The sequence below is a fragment of the Echiichthys vipera genome, assembly GCF_963691815.1.
Source record: "Echiichthys vipera genome assembly, chromosome: 6".
Classification (NCBI taxonomy): domain Eukaryota; kingdom Metazoa; phylum Chordata; class Actinopteri; order Perciformes; family Trachinidae; genus Echiichthys; species Echiichthys vipera.
Genome location: NC_139831.1, coordinates 15,694,562 through 15,708,282, shown reverse-complemented (window position 1 = coordinate 15,708,282; position 13,721 = coordinate 15,694,562).

The following is a 13,721-nucleotide window of genomic DNA, read 5'->3' as shown; positions in this document are numbered from 1 at the left end:
CAGGGGAACAACGCCAGTCCACAACAACACAGTTCAGCTCACATATGTACTCCTCTGTCAGTCACGCTTAACCCTTCACTGCCCTCAATATAGCACCCTGTGGGCTACTCCAACGCCATCGATGGCAGCCCCAATTGAAATTCCTCACAAGCTTTAGTTAAGAAAACAGTTTACAGTGTGGCTGAGCTGAGGCCATCAAGGCCAATGATAGAGCCATTAGGCCACAGCATTCATTAAAAGTGAGGATCAATGCAAAGAAAAAAAAAAGGGAGAGGAAAGGGGGATGTGCACAGAAAGAAAATTAAGAAGAGAGGCAGAGTGAAGTAGAGGCAGACAAGAAAGAGAGTGAGCATAAGGGGCACTGCAGGGTAAGACTAATGGTGAGACATTTTTGGGGGGTACGCAAGACACACACCTCCTCTTTCTCCTTTTCTGGCTCTGCAGGCAGATCTAACAGCAATCTGATAAAAATCCAACAATAGCAAACACACAAGCACACAAACAAACACCCCACAAGTAAGAGAGGCAATATATCAACAGAGAGAAACAGGTTTTTTAAATACACACTACAGCAGCGACACAAAGACACGCTGATTAAATTCGGAAAAGGCTCGGCTGAATAGAGATAAGGCGGCGTGATTTGCTGTAGCGCTGATGTTTAACTTGAGCGCGGGGGCTGCATACACATCCATGAGTGAAGAGAAAGCCTTTGGTTGATCAAACAAGTTAGAATAAAAACAAGCTGTTCTGATATGTCCCCGCAAAGTTGAATTTTCTAAATGTTTTGGAAACAGAACTGAATGAAGTAATTTGAAGAAGTCAGAATGCAATCCGTGAATACATAGAACAGAATAGAACAGAATTGAACAGAATAGGATCATCCAAGGACAATCCAAGGAGTTCATCCTTGACCTTGTAAACATTATACAAACTAATCTGAAGAAGATGACATGGTGTTATACGTACAACAACAAAATGACTCCAGAACAGCTTCTATAAGCTTTGTGGTTGTGAGGTTACTAGTGCAGTGCCCATTTGGGGTGTGCAAATTTCTTTCAATAAAATTGATCGGGAATCAAATAAGGGAGTCGATGAAGAATAAGCTGAATCGATTAGGGCATTGTTATCAATAAAATCTTAGCCCTTCCAATTTCGCAGTAGAAAGGCAAGGACCCCGGGTACCTATGGAAACAGATGATGTCAGCTGTCTGTGAACATCGGACAAGAGGTCACAACATAAATTGGAAAGGAGTCAGAGTCATAGACCAGAAGTCAGCGGATGGGTTGAGAAAGATCAAGGAGAATATTCACATTCAAAGTCAGAGACTGTCAGATAAAGCCCGTGTCTACAATCCCTCCAACCACCCTGATCTCCAGCGCAACGTCCTCCTTTGCGCCTGATGGACGGGAGGCCGCAACAGGGCTTCGTCCCTTAAAACCTGAACATGTCTTTTGGGGGCATTTCCTAAAACAACTAATCCTGCCATTTTTCATTGAGGTTTCCTAGAAAGAACTTTGTAATTTGGTTCTGAGACTGATCTTCTGTTGGCTTTATTATTGATTTTCAGAGTCCGTGTTGTTCTGGTAAAATACTTTTCATCATAAATTTATCATTGTAAAATTTCTGCTTTATTTATGCTGAATTGTATGTTTGTCTGTAGACAAATGTTCACGTGACCTGCAGTCAACTGACTAAAACTCAAGGTTTAGCAAATGGAATAATAAGAAGTGTGCTAACTGATCACTCTCTACTTTATATAATTCAGGGTGTATACAGGAATCTTGAAGTTAAATTTAATATATTTGAAGACTTTTTAAGACCCTTTCCATAAACTTTAAGACCTCATCATCACTTTATGTTCTATCTGGTGACATCAATGACACACTTTAAGTTACATTTACTACAGTTTACATGTACGATAGCACAACTACACAGTCACAGTTTGTGATAACTCCTTGGATCAATTCAACATAATTCAGATAAACAGGGTGGATGAAAAGCACAAAAGAATGAAGTGAGTGACTAACCCAATGCAAGGTCTATTAGTTAAAGTAATATCAGTAATAAAAGAGAGCTAGATATAACACTCAGTGACAGGTTTAATGACTGGAGGGGCAGGCACTATTACAGATTTTTAAGGGCGCTTCTATAACCCTTCATACTACACACTGTGGGAGTCAGCAGAAATAAGACTTGTGCATGTGCGCCCAGCTCCACAGTAATTGGGATATTTAAAATCGAATCAGACGTCCGTACGTCTTTGTGTAAACACACAGTTTCCTGCATCTGGCTAGGACTAGATGATATGGTAAAAATCTTCTTTCCCAATATAGATCATTTCATATCTCCATAACGATATTTATCACAATATAGCATGTTTTATACATTAACAGTTGAAGTGAAAAAATGATACAGAAAAACATAAAAACAATTTCCAGCTACAGCTATACACTAACGTTTACATACATGCACGTAGTGTATGTATGTAAACATCATCTTCAAATGATATTCCCTCAAAATTTAGACAACGTAATTATGTATTACAATATCTTGATATATGATTTCAACATGAAGACTCCATTGAAAGCCGATAAATTATCATATTAAATAAGGGACAAACCCTCAATCTAAATGATTTTGGTAGTTTGACACCCGGGCACAAAGGGACCTTCGTGTGACATTAGTAAGCAGCAGTCAGTCAGCTGTTGGGTCAGCGAGCATGCTAAGATTGTGCTTTTCAGATGACGTAAAATCCAACAGGATTCCATAAATAAACTACATAGAACCCCACTATGCCCCTACACAATGATTAAATTCAAGCACAATTTAGCCTACAATCTCTTTGGATGAATATACATATTGTAAACAGGCTACACAATTTAATACATTGCTAAGTGGGGTTTTAAGGCTTTTTAATACTATTTAATAGCCTTAATTGTTGCTGAAGGCGAGCCCAGCTGACATTGGGCAAGAGGTGGGGTGCACCTCTGGACAGACTATCAAAGAGCTGCCTAACGCTCACATTTCCACCTACAGGCATTTAAAAGTCATAAATTAACCCAACCTGCATGTCTCTGGATTGTGGGAGGAAGCTGGAAAAACCCACATTAACACGGGGAGAACATTCAAACTCCACGAAGGAGGACCCAAGCTGACCAGCGGGTTCCAGACGAACGCAAACAGGCAAAGTAATTGTGGCATTACCGTCTGAGTGGTTTACACAAGGAAACCAAAATAGCTTTGCAGACCTGCACTCGGAGTGCAATAACATCAAACAGCAACAGGTTCATCACATTTGGCCAAGCGCCAAACTCTTCCAAGACATTAAGCCTGACATCGTTTGTGCCGCTACATAGTCCTGTCCCGGGTGCTGTGGATCATTGTGAGTGCCACCCTACCTCTCTCTCATCATTTATTAACCATTACACAATGGGCCATTTACTAGACTGTGATGGCTGCCTGGATGAATGGATGGAGGATAACTTAGAAAAGAATAGGATGGGTTAGACAGTAGGATATAAAGAAGGGGGAGAGGTAGAATGCATTTGACACCGAGGAAAAAGGGGTGTTGACAAGCAGAGTAAATGGCGAGCAGGAAGTGAATAATAAATTGGCTGGTTAGTTGCTGCCCAGTCTTATCAGAGGAAGACTGGATGGAATCTGTCGTAGTGACAACCACACTGAGGAGAGGAGATGAGGGCAACAAGAGCAGGGTATTGGGAGGGCATGCATAAAGGGAAGGAAAGAGGGAGTGAGTGAGTGAAGGAAACGAGACAGGGGGCAATAACTGTAGGAAGGGAGGGGAAGAGATGATGACTGTGGAGAATTTCGAAGCTAAGATAGATGGGAAGGAAAGGGAGAAGAGAATTAGAGCAGAGAATTGGGAGGACAAAGTTGTTGGAGGGGAGACAGGTGAGGAGGGGGGGGGATGGAATGAGAGAGAAGAAAAATCAGAGAAACAAGATGGCGGGACAGGAAGGAGGGAGGGAGAGGGAAAAGAGGGAGGTAGGCAACAAGAACAAGAAGGGAAAACGGCACCTAGCCACTACCTGGCTCCAATGGGCTCAGTGTCATCTGAGTCATCATAAAAAAACAGATTGATATGAAGTGAGGAGTGGAGGAAATAAGCTCAACCCCCCTGACAGACATTAGCTGCTGCTGCACACACAACAAACTCACAGTCCAAGCTGTGCAGGGCCTGACTGCATCAATGTGCAGACAGTGAGTAAACACTCCCAGAGCCAATCTGCCTCTAGAATGGCACGCTGCTACAAATGTTGATCATCACTTATAGGATCATTTCACCCCAATTACAGAAAATAAATGACTTCTGTTCGTATCAAGTCATGCTGCTAGTCTTGGTTTTGTTTAACCATGTTTTCAGATTCCCATCTCTGAGATTTCTGCTGTGAAACCCAGAGAAAAATACTGGGGCTATTTCTCTTGCGATTAATTGGTAAGTGGATCCAAGAAAATTAATCCGCAACAATGTTGATAGGCAATCATTCTGAGTCGTGTCTCAAGCAAAAATGCAAGAGAAATAACTAATCCTAGCTCCTCAAATATTTGCTGATTTCTTGGTTGTAAACTGATTATGTGTGGGATTTGAACTGTAATCTTTAATCTATAAACGTTTCTATTAATGATTAACACATGACTACTCGGAGGCTTAATGTATGAGAGAGGGATTTAAAACCCACTGCACACTCCCTGCTCAGCACAAAATGACTGACAAACACATTTAGAGACCAGGGATATGTTATCTCCTGTTTGGTGGGTGTGCCAGAGGTGTTACCAAATTAGCAGCGGCGTGTATGTGAACTTGTACATAATGCACTTGCGTATATACAACACGGTGTTCAACGCACCACTGTTTCAGTTCAAATAAATGTTTTGCTACATTTTGTTGGGCCTCTTGTTAACCTGCTGTTCAACCTCTTCGGTTGAACTGAATGAAAAAGTAAGCTATAATATCGACATATGAAGGAAATCCCTGTAGTAAACTGTACAAAACAAATGAATGGAGTGAAGTTGATTGCATACCTCCCCCAGAACCGTATACTGTGAAATGATTTGCTGAATGAAACAATGATTGTGGTTAAGGCAGCGTATTGGTGAAATTTGTTTTTAACTGACAGAGGATTGTAAGCCTCTGATTGGTCAAATAAAAAAGTAGTGACAGTTACCACACTCTCTCAAACTCCCCGGTCTGCAGAGATGCCTTTCTTTCAATTTGAACGTGCCCCAGGTAAACTTTGGACCAGACCACTGACCAATCACACAGGCTGAACAGCATCCTGACATGGACAAAAGAGTGAGAATCAGAATCAAAATCTAGTATGTTCACAAACAAGGAATTTCTCCTGGTGTTTAGTGGCTACAATAAACAAGAAGAAATAATAAATACATTAATAAAATAAAATATATATAATTAAAGGTATAATATGTAGAATATTCATTAAAAGCGCTACATATATTTTTTTTAAATAATACACCCAGAAGGCGTTTTTAGGGGTACAGAATGAAAGTATTGCTTTTCTATAAATAAATAGTTGGAATTAATATTTTAATTTGTTTTTTCGGGTTTGACAATGACTTTCTGTCAAGTTCTGTTGACCGGAAACGGGCAAAAACTAGAGTCAATATAGGCCAAGCATTCACTCCATGGACTGAGATAAAGGAGTTCAACTGCATTAAAACGCACGCCAAAATGGCAACGTTTCTCCTTGATCAGTAAACTAACTTTCATGTTTACGTAGCTGTAGCGGCTAACGGTAACTGTCAAACTCCTCTGCAATACTTATTTTTATGCTGCGTGTTAAAAATACAGTGTCAATTCAACATTTGTTCAGTCTAATACAACTATGTCAGAGTTAGTTCCTCAAAAGAGTTGGTGTTAATCCAGTGAGTTAAATCTTAGCAACTCTGTTCTGAATTCCAACGTATCTGTGAACTTTGTTTTCGCTGTGTTTGACTCAACCAACTATCTTTGTGTAAGTAAATGAAACGCAGCATGTCTATTTGATAATACTTTCTATGCAGTAGTATTTTATATGTGTCGATAATAAGTCTCACAGAGTTCTAACTGCACTGTGACCAACTGTGATCAAGTCCCATGTTAAGGTTAGCATGATTGTTTTGCTGCTATGTTTTGATGGGTTCATTAATGTTCCTTTTACACAAATGTGGCGATGATTATACATAATGTGCTTAACGTAAGTATACACCTTTGGATAACAGTAGTATTTATAAAATGAAATAAATCAAATAATTCTATGTTGAGTTATATGTAAATCTCCACAGTGTTAATATGATTTGAACCTTATTCAGTGTTAAAGAAATGCACTGATAGTGTTAACTTTTGACACTACACACTAGTGTTAGGTAAGTACAACACTGATGTGTGTTCAATCTCAACTATTGAAAGTGTTGTTCCAACTCTGTCACAGTGTTAGCTGTTTAACACTTTCAAAAGTGTTGTTTTAACTTGATCTAGAGTGGATCCAAATATAGACACTTTGAAAGTGTCGAATTTTACTTCCAGGGAGTTGAATTAACACTTAGTTTTATAATATCAACTTAAAAAGGTGAGAATATGACATTACGTTTACAGCTGTCTCTGCTGCACATAGGCCAAATAATTAATAAGAGAAAATAACAGACATCGTAAATTTACAACAAGCACAAAGTTATTTCTGTAACTGCTGCAGAGTAAAGGGGAGTTGTGTCTGTTGCTGATATATCTTTGTAGGCTAAAGCATACTAGCTACTTTATTCCTCATTAGCAAATGATTATGCTAACATGCTAAATTTAGCTGATGATTAAGGTAAACCTGTTAACAGCTGCATGTTGTTGTCATTAGGAGCACTTTAGCATGCTGATATAAGTATAGCTCAAAGTACTGTGCCAAAATAGAGATGCTAGCTTAAACCCTTGGTTACGTATATTTACTGTATATTTGATTTTGAATAAGACAAAGCAAACAAAATGCCATTCACCGACAGGTATATCAAAAACTGGAAAAATTTAACCAAAATGTGTGTGGCAACATATAAGAGTGAGAAAATCTGCTTTTTGGGCTTTTTTTACAGTGATTTGAGCTGACCTTAATGGATTCAAAACAAGATGTCTGCTGATGAACAGGGTGAACTGTTTTGGGTTTTTCTCTCTTGAAGGCCACGGCTGCTGTTTGCCTGTCTCACAGTGAATCTCTCAGGAAGATTCACTGCGGTACGCCCGCCGCCCACACACTTTATGTCACCTGTCAAGATGTGAAAAACTCCACTTTGCGGCAACCATCTAACCTACTCCCTCTGGTCGATACACCGATGACACATTTTGCATTTGCGAGCTCAGGGTGAACTTGCCTGAGACATAAATCAGTAAGATAACACACTAACACTAAGCTGTCAACCATTTATTTTTCAGCTTGTTTTAAATATTTACTGTTTTCCTTTATTTTGGCGGTACCAAATTGGTCTCTGTGAACTGAATACAAACACCTTTGTGTCTCTCGTTTCCTCCTTCAGCAGATGAGAGTGATGAAGTGTTAATTGTTTTGTAGCACAGGGGATGATTACAAAGCTGTGGGGCAAGAATTGTGACTCTACCCCCGAGAGCCTCTTCCATATGAATTATTATGCATTACACTTTGTATTTTACATGCACTGTGTCCCCTATGGCGTATTAAAAGTGATATGACTGGAACTAAGCAGTAGTACACAGGGAAAGGCACACACATTAATATCCACATCAAAGATTGTGTGCACGTGTGCTTACTCACATATGTGCAAAGAGTGCAATCATACACACACACACACACACACACACACACACACACACACACATACACACACACACACACACACACACACAAACACAAACACACACACTTCTTCCCTGCCCTCTATTCTCATTGACTCATCCATTCTACTTTCACTCCTTCTCTTCTCTGAATACAAAGGTGCAGCCAAGTCCCTGCAACTCAAAGAGGGAGGACCTGAAGCGAATATCTAATGGTTAGAGGGAGAGAGGAGCTGTTGAATGTTTCATTAAGCGCTTATGACGAAAACTTCTGATCTTGTGGCCAGTGCGGGTGAAACCCTCAGCTTGAAAATACGCCTCAGCGTCCGTCATCACTCATCAGAGAAAGAGCTGTTTCATCAGCAAGCACTTTGAGAAGCTGCATATTTAATGCTTAGTTTGGTTTAGACTGGACTTCACTTTTGTTCTGATTTGCCCTGATGTTGGATTACAGTCATGGGGAAAATAAGGAGGAGGAGTCTGATGCCCTCTGCTGAGCAGTGTGAGAAACTCACAAATGAGAAAAGAGGCATAAATTATTGAGATTTCCAATGAAAGATACAATCAGCTTTGGCATTTAAATAAGACCTCTTAAATATTACTGATATTAAATTAATACCCAGATATTGAGCGTACTTGTATTTTGGGTTTCTACAAGAACATGTCTACATGAAAACGGTGTACATTGCTCTGTGGATTGAATGTTTTAATACGTTCACAGTATTTATATAGCACTTGAATCTGCTTTATAATAATAAAAAAGACAGGGAAATCTCACTTTTTACAATATGAGACCTTTAATATGTAGGACAGAGGAGGCATCTTTTTCTGTTGTTAGTTGTTGTCAAAGAACAAAAGCTTTTATTCCTTCCAGCCAGCTGGCAAACAGGACAGGAAGGAGGAGAAGGACGGCTAAGATTGCATGTTTCTCTTATTTCTAACACAAGGGCGCTTTGAAGACTGAGAGAGGCAGCTAGCACATTTTAAGTGGCTTGTTTTGTTCCTTCATAAAGGTTTCCTTGTGAAGGGGACACATGTGGGAAAGCTTAAGTATATTTAAATGTCTATATATTATATATATTTATATATATATAACATTTTCACTTCATGAAATAGTAGGAGGTGGTAAAACCTAAACAATGGGATCCAATACAGGTTATGAGTTGGATTTTCTGTCAGGTAGCGAGTGACTTCCTTGCCTTTCTATTGCTGAAGAAAAGCAAGGATTCATTTTTATTTTCTGTGTTCTGCTGTGGATTTTCAGCCAAAGACTGGTTTTGTCTGCCTGGATAGGATAAGTGAAATCGTGCCTGCTGTTGAAGCCTGGCGTGGCTTCACAGGATGTTTACGGGGTTTTCAGAGATGACAGGAAGCTGAAGAGAAGTTAAGGCAGAGCAGAATGTGACAGACAGCCAGAGATAAACTAAAAGGAAAACCAAAGTGATGAAAGGGATTTGGTGTAATCAAGCCTGCAGCGAGAGGAAGTGAGAAGAGCTTTAAAGAGTTCTGGAAACTCCAGCCTGAGATTTCTGTCAAATAGAAACAAACAAAAACACACTTTTTTTTTTTTTTTTAGCTTTAATACATTCATTTTGTACTAGAAATGACTCTGGCTACAAAACAACAGAGAGCATTACCATTATATGTCAGTGCCTCAGACTGCTACTACGTTATTAAATAATTTTTTTTCAATGTGCTTTTGAAATTTAAATTTGGAATAAAAGAAAACAATGTAAAAAAAGAAAGCCTTAAGATTTAAGGTACAAATTATTGCCGCTATACTTTTTACAATACACAGGTCAAAAGGTAATATCAGACAATATTTTACACAATCCCTACCATATTAATACCAACAACCCACATTTTATACATTTTAATATAGTAGAGTTACTCTATGTTTCAACTGTTGTTAAACTTACAAAGTGTGCAATACAGTTTCAGTTCCTCGCTACAGTTAAGTTTCATAATTCACCTCTCTAACTTAAAAGCATTTTTTTTCAGATTATTCATGACCTTATTTATCCTGCACATTCATTTACTGTGTAAAGTTTTTATAGCTTCAGCTTATTACTAAGTATTCATAGCTATAATACAAAGGAAAATTTAGCTCCAGTAAGCAGAAAATGTTTTACTGTAAAAAAAAAATACATTGTAAATAAAAGAGGAAGATTTTTGGGCAAAATCACTACATTTGTATTTTTTTGATAAAGGAAACATTGTCAAGATCAGATCAGAGTGAGAATATGTGATTTTCTTTAGGTTAACCTGTATTTTCTCAGTGCAACCAGCAGAGGTCAATGCCGCTCTGAGAGTCATTCCACCCATCGTTTAAGCCTGTGAGTATATCTGTATTTATGTTGTCTTCAAGTACACTGAATAAACAAAACCTCAGTATTGTCTCAGTATTTTTCATGCATCTCATGTTGCTGCTAAGAGAAGAGAATGTAATTCTGTGTCATGACTGTTAAGGTCAACTGAAAAAGTCTGTAAGCAGAGGTCTGTTGGCTACACAGACTAAACTGGCCTTATTTCCCCTTTAATGTCAGCATCGTATTGAAGAAAAACATTTGAAGGCTGTGCGAGTGATTGAATGGATGGATGGATGGATGGATGAACAAATGGATCAATACCTTAACATTTGCGGTCAATAACATATTTTACCTATTATTAATCATACATGGCTTCTAAAGGGTAGGATCATATCTAATATTTGGAGTGAAAGTGTTACACTTTGGCCTTTACGGAAGTGGATTCTTCAAGGTGTGACCTTTGCATTTTTGCCTACAGTGCCCCACATCTGTTACTTTTCAGGAGTAAATACAAGAAACATTTTTTGTAGAAGAGTAATGCTGTCAGAGGTGGCAGCAGTAGTTATGTAGTACTAGTATTTCAATGAAAACTCAAGAGGAAAGAGAAAGGGTTTAAGGGGCACTCCATGCATTTTACATATGAGGATCAGTTTACTCATCATGAAGAGTACTATGTAGGAGGTGAAGTCCTTTAACAAGCTTCTGCGTATTCTTGTCACTTTAGGCACATTAGTGATGCAGCATTTATGTCTCCTGACCTTCAGCGGCTATCTGGAAAACTGATCCAAAGAACAACTAACCCTAACCCTTTTAGACATCATTAGGCGCCATTAGTAAAACATTGAACCAAGAAAAGTACATTAGATTACCCTTAATGTACTCCAGATGGCACCATAACTAACCAGTTTACAACTATCCAGTTTCTGCTGCATATAGTCTCTGGAAGTCATTTAAAATGGACCACAGCGCTCAGTAAAAACTTGAGTAAAAGTGAAATTTCAGCAAAAACATAAATGTTCACTATAGTGTTCATGGATTTGAACAAAGAGGGCCCAGACCAGCATTTCTCCATGCTCAATTAATACACCAACATCCCAAATTGAAAAGCAATGGGTCGTAAACATTACACTATTGGATTGTGTGTCTGTGTGTCTGTGTGTGTGTGTGTGTGTGTATGTGTGTGTGTGTGTGTGTGTGTGTTTGTGTGTGTGTGTGTGTGTGTGTGTGTGTGTGTGTATGTGTGTGTGTGTGTGTGTGTGTGTGTGTGTGTGTGTGTGTGTGTGTGTGTGTGTGTGTGTGTGTGTGTGTGTGTGTGTGTGATATATTGCAGATATGCATATCTCTTGTTCCTGCAGCTCCTTTGCTCAGTGTCTGTGTGGGTGTTTTAACGGCCGTATTGGTGCTGTGCTGGTGTGTTTTTTACATATGTTCGATTTGTGCGTGTTCTTAAGTGCTTTTGGGCATTTTAAGTGAGTCTGTTTGTATCTGAGTGCGTGATGGAGAAACACTTTATATTTACTGCTGCTTCCTTTTTTGACTATGTACGGTATGAGGTTTTTTCGAAGGAGTAATTTGTTACGCAACCAAATCTTAGCAGCAGCTCCTTCTTGTCACATGTGTGTATATGTGTGTGTGTGTGTGTGTGTGTGTGTGTGTGTGTGTGTGTGTGTGTGTGTGTTAGCTTGAGGGCAATTCTGCCCACTGTGACTGAATGGTTGAACCATCCTCAAACATCTGTGTGAGCAGTTGTGTGCCTGTGAGTGTGTCTTTATGCATCTGATGTATGTGTGAGACTCACTTCTGTGATGTTTCCCGTCCCTCCGGACAAAATGTCAATTGGCTCGAAGACCATTATACTGTAAGTGTGTGTGTGTGTGTGTGTGTGTGTGTGTGTGTGTGTGTGTGTGTGTGTGTGTGTGTGTGTGTGTGTGTGCACGCGTGCCTTTAGGCTGCTGATGTGCTGCATACAGTTTCTGAAGCTTTGTGTGTATTCCCCTGCACTGCTTGAACAATAAAAGCAGCAGAATAAGATTTTTTTTTTTCAAACCCTTACAAACAGCCACCGAGCACACACAGCAAATAACAACTAATGAATTACAAGACTAACCCCCCCCCCCCCCCCATTCCTCTCAGCTTCGTGTGTATACGGCTCCTCTTCCCCCCTTTCCACACCGACATGTTTTATTACTCGCATTCATCACAAGCGCGCGCACACACACACACACACACACACACACACACTTTGCCCTATATCAACTTTATCTCTCCTCTCTATTAGCTGCTTACTCCCTTCATCTTTGTCTCCTTTGGTCCTCTCTCTGGAGAACATACTGAACAGAACGAGGTCAACTGCAGACTAGAGAAGGGATGAGTGAAAAGTGAGTGAATTCACTTCTGCTTTTGTGACACTAACGTCCGTTAGTAACGTCACTAACTCTTTACAACACACGTAGGACTGCTTTCAGTGCTTGCAACTTATATGAACTCATGTACAAGAACTTATACTCATTGTGTGCATTTTCACAAATACAAACCAACGAAGAAATATTCAAGCACACATACCTTTACTGAGAGTCCCGGTGACCAGTTTGTGCAGGGACAAAGCAAACTTGACAAGTCCTTGTTTGCAGCGCTTGGCACACCCCGCCATCCTGACAGCGACCCGTGACACGGCGGGCTGAGCAGGGCAAGAACCAGACAGGGGTTTCCACCTGGTCCAAATTAGCACTCTCAGGTTGAAGTGGCAATCTATAGGACTTCTTCTGGTAGAGAGTATGAATCCCACAGAGTGAAAGAAGCAGAGGAGTTGTGCCCTCCTCTTACTGTGTTGTTGTCTTTCGTCCTGCTGAGCTGGAGGGAGGAAAAAAAAAACGGTGAACTCCCAACGCTCTACCTCCCACACTCCTCCTCCTCCATCCCACCTCTGAATGAGTCCAATTTAGTGAATGCTACCCTCGCTTTAGTGAGAGCGAGGGTAGGTAGAGAGAGGGAGAGAGAGAGAGAGAGAGAGAGAGAGAGAGAGAGAGAGAGAGAGAGAGAGAGAGAGAGAGAGAGAGAGAGAGAGAGAGAGAGAGAGAGAGAGAAAGTGTGCTTAAGAAATAAACTCTCAGTGTAGTAAGTAGTAAGACATCTACAGAGAGGTCTTCTTACAATCTAAGTTTCCAAGAAACTTCCTTCCAATCTGCAGGCAGCCTCTGGGATTGCAGTAATGAAGCAATCTTGTGAGCTCTTCTTGGTTTTCTCTCTCTTCTTCTGCTAATCAAATTCATCCCCCTTTTTTTAAGCAGTAATCCACCATCAGCACCAGTGACAATGGACAGCTCCCCACAATGCAGCTAACACACTGAGCTCGATCTGTTTCTCTCTCGAGGCAAACACACACACACACGCACGCACACACACACATACACACACACACACACACACACACACTCTCTCTCTCTCTCTCACACACACACACACACAAACAAACACACACACACAATAAAACACACTCCTCCTTCAGCCCCTCCCACAGCCTATATAACATAAATACTCTCCGTCAGTTGAAAAAAAATGAGCTGTGTGTCTATTTACGACTATATGTAGCCATAAATAATATATTTTT